Source organism: Nicotiana tabacum, chromosome 19 (assembly GCF_000715075.1).
Source record: "Nicotiana tabacum cultivar K326 chromosome 19, ASM71507v2, whole genome shotgun sequence".
Classification (NCBI taxonomy): Eukaryota; Viridiplantae; Streptophyta; class Magnoliopsida; order Solanales; family Solanaceae; genus Nicotiana; species Nicotiana tabacum.
This window is the reverse complement of record NC_134098.1, coordinates 109,369,125-109,378,818: the sequence shown is the minus strand read 5'-3', so window position 1 is coordinate 109,378,818 and position 9,694 is coordinate 109,369,125. Positions and strand designations below refer to the sequence as shown.

Sequence of the window (9,694 nt, the reverse complement as noted above, 5' to 3'; positions counted from 1 at the left end):
GATAAAGCTTGACGATAGGATTTGTACTCAATTAATTTCTCAGTCCCTCTTGTCGGGTGGGTGCCAGTCGGTTTTTCGACCAGATCCCCCTAAAAACCGTACGCGCGGGTATCCCCGCATGCGGCTCACACCATTGTAGGTGGCTCAGCCCAACATTCATTCACAAATCCTGTAGTGAAATTGAGACTGCTCAATCTCGGAAGCTAATTCGCATGTAGGTAGCACTTTCTGTTGTACCGTTGACTCTATCTATTCATGGAATATGCTTTATTACATTCTCTATTTTATATAGGCTCGCTTCCTCTTTTTCCAAGAATTTATCCACTTCCCTTTACTCCATAGGGCCTTCTCTAAAAGGGAAAAGCCTTCCCTTTCTGTCTGGGCTCCCTTTCCTCTCTATGCTATGCTCCCTCGGCGCACGCCTACCACGCTTCGCGCCTGCAGCATTTTCGCTAGACGGTATTTACCAGTAATGCCATCATCCCCGTTGGCTGTATGGGCGGGATGTCCCTCGCTGCTGCATTCTTTTACGCTATGGATTAATGGAACAAATGTAGTTGAATGGAATAGCAGGTGGGTTACATGTTTTACTGTGCCAAGATGTGAGGTGCAGATGGTGATGATCACCTTGGGGAATGTACTAGCCCTCCTGACATGCACTCCAGAACCCGCCAACGCTCATGAAAACTCGGGTCTTCTCTAAAAGGGAAAAGCCTTCCCTTTCTGTCTGGGCTCCCTTCCCTCTCTATGGTATGCTCCCTCGGCGCACGCCTACCATGCTTCGCGCCTGCGGCATTTTCGCTAGACAGTATTTACCAGTAATGCCATCCTCCCCGTTGGTTGTATGGGCGGGTTGTCCCTCGCTGCTGCATTCTTCTACGCTATGGATTAATGGAACAAATGTAGTTGAATGAAATAGCAGGTGGGTTACATGTTTTACTGTGCCAAGATGTGAGGTGCAGGTGGTGATGATCACCCCGGGGAATGTACTAGCGCTCCTGACATGCACTCCAGAACCCGCCAACGCTCGTGAAAACTCGGGTCAGTCGGTCCTCCATTCATCCGACCGGAGGAATAGATAACGAGGCCACATTCACAACCTTCTCCCTTCTATCCCTATCTTGGAATAAGGTAAGGCGATTCACTTGAGTTGCTCAAACGGGGGAGGGGAACCAAGTAGGGCGTAGATAGCGGCATAGGAGCCCACTTGCCATCAGTGGCTTCGTGCCGCACTAGAGTAATCCAATATGTGGTTCCGCACGTTCCACCACTTCTCCGTTCATTTCCAATACTGATCATGAAATACCATGAGCAGCATATTGTTGAGGTAAATTTGAAGTGAAATTTTTGATTTGCATGTTCTTAGTCATCATGGGAATGAAATACAAAAGTAAAAAAGAGATTATTCCCTTAAAGCTTGTCCAATACCACCAGTACCAGAGATAACAGCTCTGTTATGAAAGAAAGCGGCAGACAGACTAATTTGGCCGGTATTCCCTAATGAGTAGCTTTAGGAGATCGTAAGATCATAAGACGTTATCACATTCGCGGCACTGGACTATATTTCCATCATTTTCGGAAAGTGCACAGACAACCGCCATTTCCCCCTTTCACAATATTCTCGTGAAGTTGCTCATGAATGAAAGTGTGAATGTCCCTTCGAAGTCTCGCATGCTCTTTTTGATTGGGAGCAGCTTGGGCAAGTTATGTCAGTGCTGGTGCCTACGGTAGCGGCTCTAGAGCCACTCCCCATTCTGGCGCCAGTGGGTTCTGAATGACCTCCCTCTCACTTCGTTCGAGCTGAATTACATCCACCCTCTCATGGTTTAAAAAATGGTTAACTATCTCGAAAAAATCCATATCGTCCATCCGAAAAACATGTCTCAGTTATAGCCAACTACCCCTACCCTGTCTATTTCCTATCGAAAAACCAGCCCTACTTACTTTGTTCTATAAATGCTAACCAAGTGACACACTGGAGACATGGGTCATGAAAGAGGTTGACCCCCATCCTCCTTAACTATGTATGGCTAATGAACTCCTCGCTTTAGTCCGTTATTTTCCTTCTTTGGGATCGGTTCAATAGTAGCCTGGAAGTAATGCCCCGGAGCCCAGCTACCAACCCAAGGCACCGATCGGAAAAGTCATAAAGGGACGTTAAACGTAATTATAGAAGGTCCTTCCCGCAAAACAACCGAGTAAGTGAAAGTTTTTTAGTCTAGTCACACTAAGATGGCGAGGAAACTAACTTCCGAGAGAGATTCTTTTGCCTCGGTAATTACCTAACGAAAGAGAGACGATGCAAAAATAGTCCTTTACACGAGGAAACGCCAGATAGATTGACCTCTTCTAACTATGTTTTACATAGACTGGAAGCTAGGGAGATACTAAGGTATAGTGCTGCTACCAGAGAAGGCTCTTTCATGCTAGGCGACCAGACCTACTATACTCGAGCCGCATCCCCGGCACACTTGCTATATCTTCTAACCCTTTATCCTAACCAACTATACCTGATATAAAATCGTTCTATAAAAATTCAAGACTAGAAGAAAGCAAGAAAAGGATAATGATCACTTTGGGAACGTCATGGGGGAGGAAGATAGAAAGGTAACCTATGATACTGGGGAATTACGCTTTTTCTCCCGCCTCAAATTCATGGATGGACATAGGGCGAGAGTGTAGCACGCACGCTCTATGCTTTTCGCAAGCTTTCCCTCTAGTAAAAGATTAGCTCGTACCCTATCTCTGTGTCTAGGGATTCCTGGGGCATGAGTTAAGCATATAGTTGATTGCTCTTTCTTTCGATTAAGCATCGGTACTTTTGGAGTCTCTCTCTATAGGCATGCAAAAAAACAGAGCCACTGCTCTTCGCAGTGATGAGGTAGACAATTCATTACTCCAGCTTCAAAGGAGAATCTTTGCATGAATAAATACTAAGTCCATAGTCAGCCGACATTCAATTTCGGAGATTAATGCAGAAGAACTCTGTAACGGCGAAGAGGGGTTTTGCCTCGAATCCAAATGATTTCTCTTCTTCTCATAAGATATTTCTAGTTAGGACTTGATCGAGGGATCAATTGACTCTGAAACATAAAGTAACAAGACCATAACCCCGTGCACCCGCCTTAAAGGATCCCAACTCATCACCCTCATCTCCAACTTATTTGTGGTTTTAAGGTGCTTTTGACTATTATAAAAACTTATTTGGACACCAAGGCGAGGGGTCATCTTCGGCAACCAACCGGTGGAGCTGGCCACCCCGTCGTCCCACCGGTCCGCACCCTCCATAACCGAAGTACGTAGAAAACTTGATCTGTTTACTTCCTCCTTTAATCAGATCGGGATGAGGAGTGACCTTTTACTGGACCTCGAGGATCGGCTTAAAATTGAAACTGCCTCAGAAGCAAAGAGACGCAAAATAATTGAATTCATGGAGATCTTGGCCTTTGATAAAGATGAACTGATATACTGGCATTCTCTTCAACTCTGTATCCTAACTCAGGGTAAACTATCTCTAGATGGCAAATTTAAAAGTAGAATTGATCTGCACATCCCTCTATTACAATAGAAAATGTTAGCCTTCATCCATGAAATCGAGGTATTACTACCAGTAGGGGGCCACTTCAATAATATTCTTTTCTCTTATGCCTTTCTTCGTTGATGGTTCGATATTCTGGTGTCCTAGGTGTAGAGGAACCACACCAATCCATCCCGAACTTGGTGGTTAAACTCTACTGCGGTAACGATACTGTAGGGGAGGTCTTGCGGAAAAATAGCTCGACGCCAGGATGATAAAAAGCTTAACACCTCTTATTCTTATTACTTTTTCAATATGAAAACGAAAAAATAAATGAAAAATCAAAAGGTCGTTTTATTCAAAACCCCAATTGTGACATCCCTTCTCTCCCACTTCACACCTCGGAACGCACCCTTTTTATAGAGATAAACGCGCTTTCACATCTTCGTAACCCAAAATGGCTAGGAAGAAGAAAGGTTCCTTTTTACGAGGGTACTTCCAGGAACAGATCTAGTGGAGACATCGTGGGGCCTGTAACTAAGGGGATTAGAGCACGTGGCTACGAACAACGGTGTCGGGGGTTCAAATTCCTCCTCGCCCACAACCGACCCAAAAGGGAAGTACCTTTTCCTCTGGTGGTAGGAAAATCATGGTTGAGATAGCGAACCAAATGCTATGGATCATGGGTGTGGGTGTTTTGCCGAAATGGAATGGCTTTTCTTTATCTCTTTTTATTTATTATTTATCGTGAATGGGGGAATCATTACACGTAGTATGCCCGATTAGCGTATTTTTTTGTTTTACGCCCTGTAACTCTTCCTCAGCCAGGCTTGGGCAGAATAGCAGAGCAAGTATTAGTAGCATAACAAAAAAGCCTTCCTCGTCATTAATATCTTTGCTCGCGACAATTGTGACCTTTTGGGAATATCGATGACTGCATCTTTGATGCAGTTCTAGTACATATGAGACTTCTTAATTGGCTAGTTGTAAATAGCCCCAGGGCTATGGAACAAAGGATTATCTCGGACCTAGACCGATGTATTGATGGTGATTTTCTTAACTGACAGAACAGAATGTGATACGATGAGATAAAATTGAATAGAAACAAAGGCAGGGAATGGGTTACCTACTCTTAACGGTCAAAGCGAGCCCCTTTATTCTGAATTCTTTAATTCAGATTCAAATAAATATCCCCAAGTAGGATTCGAACATACGACCAATAGGTTAACAGCCGACCGCTCTACCACTGGGCTACTGAGGAGCAATAGGAGATTCGATCTCATTGAGTTCAATTCCCATTCCTAACCCATGACCAATATGAGCTCGAAGCTTTATTCGTAACTCCAGGAACTTCTTTGTAGTGGCTCCCTTACATGCCTCATTTCAGAGGGAACCTCAAAGTGGCTCTATTTCATTATATTCCATCCATATCCTAATTCCATTAATTTAATATCCCTTTGGTGTTATTGACATAACATATGTCGTTTCTAGTCATTGTGGTCGGACTTTATTATGGATTTCTGATCACATTTTCCATAGGGCCCTCTTATCTCTTCCTTCTCCGAGCTCTGGTTATGGAAGAAGGAATCGAGAAGAAGGTATCAACAACAACTGGTTTTATTACGGGATAGCTCATGATGTTCATATCGATCTATTATGCGCCTCTGCATCTAGCATTGGGTAGACCTCATATAATAACTGTCCTAGCTAGACCATATCTTTTGTTTCATTTCTTCTGGAACAATCACAAACACTTTTTTGATTATGGATCTACTACCATAAATTCAATGCATAATCTCAGCATTCAATGTGTATTCCTGAATAATCTTATTTTTCAATTATTCAACCATTTCATTTTACCAAGTTCAATGTTAGCCAGATTAGTCAACATTTATCTCTTTCGATGCAACATCAATATCTTATTTGTAACAAGTGGTTTTGTTGGTTGATTAATTGGTCACATTTTATTCATGAAATGGCTTGGATTGGTATTAGTCTGGATACATCAAAATTATTCTATTAGACCGAATAAGTACATTCAATCTAATAAGTACCTTGTGTTAGAATTGAGAAATTTTATGGCTCGGATCTTTAGTATTCTCTTATTTATTACCATTTGGTAGAATACCCTCACCCATATTTACTAAGAAACTGAAAGAAGCCTCAAAAACAGAAGAAAGGGTGGAAAATGAGGAAGAAAGAGATGAAGAAATAGAAACAGCTTCCGAAATTAAGGGGACTAAACAGGAACAATAGGTATCCACTGAAGAAGATCCTTATCCTTCTCCTTCCCTTTTTTCAGAAGAAAGGTGGGATCCAGACAAAATCGATGAAACGGAAGTAATCCGAGTGAATGGAAATGACAAAACAAAGGATAAATTCCACTCTCACCTTACAGCGATAGGCTATAACACTAGTAATTATCCAATCTATGATTATGAGGATTCTTATCTGAATAATAATAACACGGGGAATCCAGAAAATTTTAAATTGCAAGCGCTTGATAAAAAAATGAAAATAAAGCACTCTTCTGGTTTCAACAACCTCTTGTGAGTCATCTTTTTTATTATAATAGATGGAATCGACCATTTCGCTACATAAAGAATAATCGATTTGAACAGGCCGTAAGAACAGAAATGTCAAAATATGTTTTTGACACATGTAAAAGCGATGGAAAACAAAGAGTATCTTTTACATACCCGCCAAGTTTATCAACTTTTTGAAAAATGATAAAAAGAAGGATACTCATATTGTCACTCCAAAAAATGCACCCTAATGAACTGGACAATCAGTGGATCTCTACCAACAAAGAAAAAAGTAATAATTTGAATAAGCAATTTTTAAATCAACTTGAAGTTCTAGACAAGGAATCTTTTTCTCTCGATATACTCAAAACAAGGACTAGATTGTGTAATGATGACACTAAAAGAGAATATATGCCTAAAATGTATGATCCTTTGTTAAATGGACCATATCGAGGTACAATCAAAAAAATGTTTTCACCTTCAATCATAAACAATACTTCGCTAGAAAATTTGAAAGAGAGAGTTAGAATAAATAGGATTCATACTATCTTTCTGCCAAATACCGATTATCAAGAATTTGGACAAAAGGTGGATACAGTTGATAAAAAATTATTATCAACAGAAATTGACGAGTTCTTATCTTTAATCAATGAATTTGGTAACGAACCAAAATCGACTTTAAATTTGAAAGACCTTTCTTTATTTTCAGATCAAGAACAGGGAACAATGAATTTAGAAAAAAGAACTAAATTTGTAAAATTTGTATTCAATGCAATTGATCCTAATTGGACAACATCTGAAAAAAATAGATAGGAATAAAAGAAATCAGTAAAAAAATACTCGCCGGTCATATAAATTAAAGGAAAGACATCGTTTACTTCCTGCAAATTGATTATTTAAGAACTAGTAGAAAGAAAAGAATTAAAAAAAAGGCAGCATTGACATTGAATGAGAATGCTTTAATGGAAATCATCTTAGCAAGTGACTATAGAAATGAGTCTAAGCCGCCGAGAGAGGAGAGACCATTTTCATGAAAGAGGGACGAGCAAGTGACAGATTGGGAAACAAAATAGGTAGGCCTTCTGAGCGGTCATTTAGGGTCCTCGTTAGCGACCCATCATTCTTCCATAAGCTGTCAGAGTCCGATCGAAGCGAGCAAGAGATAGAGGAATCTTCGCTCATAGATGTGAATTGAAAAAGCAAGCCTGAATTGTATTTAATTAGGCTCTATAGTCTGGTCCCTGTCCCTGGTAAGGTCTGGTTGTTACCCGTAAGTCTTGTTTTGACCGCAGGAAGGTGAAGTTTGCAAAAGTGCTTATTTGGTTGGTAAGAATAGAACTTCTGACTCCAAGACTACCCTACCCGAAAAAAGTTTGAGCTATTGATATAGCCTCTTGTCGATACTACTAGTCTTCTCGCTACCTACTAGCAAAATCCCTTCAAGATAGATTGAATGACCTATACTTCAACTAAAGGCACAAGGGCGTAGCGAGCACATAACAGATGAAATGCACATGGGTCTCCTTGAAGAACGAAGTCTAGGGTAAAGAAAGAAGGGTAGAGTGGCCCCAATTTCACTATGCTTGGATTAGCATGGTTGTCCCCGTTTGCTGGTTGAGGCTCGGCCTTTGACTCCGCTAGCCTCTACTTTTCATATCAAGTGTAAAAGTCTAATTTAGTGGGATTTACTTCTAAAGAAAAGAATTCTTTTTCATCTCCCCTATCAAAGTCGACGTCTTAACCTTACTTCCTTAACTCAGTTGATTCTTGAAGCAGTAGCTCTGGATCGAGAGTTGGATGCTTACCTTATTATTATGAAAAGGAGAAAGAGCTCTTTTTATAGATGTTGTGGTGAGTAAGGGGGGGTTTGTTGTCTTGCTGGCTAGCTCATGCAATCAAGGAAAAATGCCTTCGCCTCGTTTTTTCAAAATAAAAATTAAACTACCTTAGTAAGATATCTTTGGTTGCTAAGCAAGTCGGGCACTACTCTAGGACGTGGATCAATCATGACGAGAATGGACTTCACCGTAATATAATGTAAATGTAACAGAAGAGGCAGAATCCAGTTCTCTTCCCTTCTCGACCAGACGAAGGAGATATGAATTCCATTTAAGCGGGTCAGGGCTTGGCTTGACCCGTTGTTCTCCCGGGGCAGAGGCGAGATCTTGAAAGTGAATCATTCAGTGGTAGGCTGTTCATAGAACAGAAGGCCTCGCCCAAGGAGTGGCAGATTTGGATGGAGTCTCGCTTTGATGCTAGGGAGATGAGATCCATATATCTGGATAGAGTCTCGATCATAAAGGAAGAGTACGTGCGCTAGCGCGCTACGGCTTACATAGTTGATCGGATCAGATAGCCCTTCCTTCGGGCAAGTAACTAAACCCGGCAAATCCAAATCAATTCTGATCAACAACTTGGAGGTATGGATGAGTGGCTTAAGGCATTGGTTTGCTAAATCGACATACAAGAAGATTGTATCATGAGTATGAATCCCATTTCCTCCGATATGGAAATGAAAGGGGAGGGCGAAATTACTTGAGAGAAAGAACCTCTTGGTGGAGTCCAGTCCCTTGGAAAACAGAATAACACTTCTTAGTGACTAGGAGCGGAGAGCCCGTTGCACCTTGTTTTTCTTTGACCGGCCTATCTTCTTTCTATAAGCAAGCTCCATCCGATCGTCCAGTCCTTGGACGGCTCTCGGTTCTTGAGCATGTCGGGGGATTAGGCGGCAGTTGTAAGAGCTACTCGAAAGCTTGACGAACAAGCAAAAAAAGCCTATCTATTCTATTTTCTTAGTTTATTAAAGGGATTTTCCCTTACTAGTCAAGTGGTACGGTAGGGCGCTATTCGATGAAGAAAATAGACTATACTAAAGTGGTTCAGGTAGCTCAGCTGGTTATAGCAAAGGACTGAAAATCCTTGTGTCAATGGTCCGAATCCACTTCTAAGTAGGCGAAAGGTCCAAACTGTATCTGGGAGCGAGCCAGATTTAGAAATGATAGTGAAAGAGTAAGCAATAAAATGTGAGCGCTCCTACACTATACTGACGGCGTTTTGGTGGTAGGGTTGGGGTGGCTTACTTGAGGCAAATTCAAAAAACAAATGGTTGATTACTCGGATTGGTTCTCGCATCCCTGTGCCCAAAAGGATGGGTGCATTTGGTTTGAGTATTCATCGATCGGGTGGATCTATAAGCTTCGGGGTGGTGAGACGAGGTGTAGCGCAGTCTTGTCAGCGCATCTGTTTTGGGTACAGAGGGCCATTGGTTCGAATCCCGTCACCTTGATGCGGTAGCCTTCTCCGTGGTCGGACAGTAAGGAAAATGTCACGACCAAAAATCCCAACCATTCGTGATGGCGCCCATCTCGATTCTAGGCAAGACGATAATCTTAATAAACCAAAATTTCTCTTAAGTTTGAAAATATAATATTTAAATACAATACAAAATCCCACATATACTGATACGAATACTACTCAAAACCCAGTGTCACTGAGTACTTGAGCATCTAATATCCATACATATCCAGAAAATACGGTCTATAATAGTCTAAGACCAAATATAGTAAACAAGGAGACAGGGAAGGAGAGACAAGGTCTGCGGAACATTGCAGCTACCTCTGAATCTCCGGAAAAATCAACTGTGCGAGAGAAT

At 41.5% G+C, this 9,694-nt stretch overlaps 1 pseudogene; it reads left to right on the top strand.

Moving 5' to 3' along the window:
• Positions 1 to 4,995: 4,995 nt before the first annotated feature.
• Positions 4,996 to 6,070, top strand: LOC142173646 (protein TIC 214-like; annotated as a pseudogene).
• Positions 6,071 to 9,694: the final 3,624 nt, after the last annotated feature.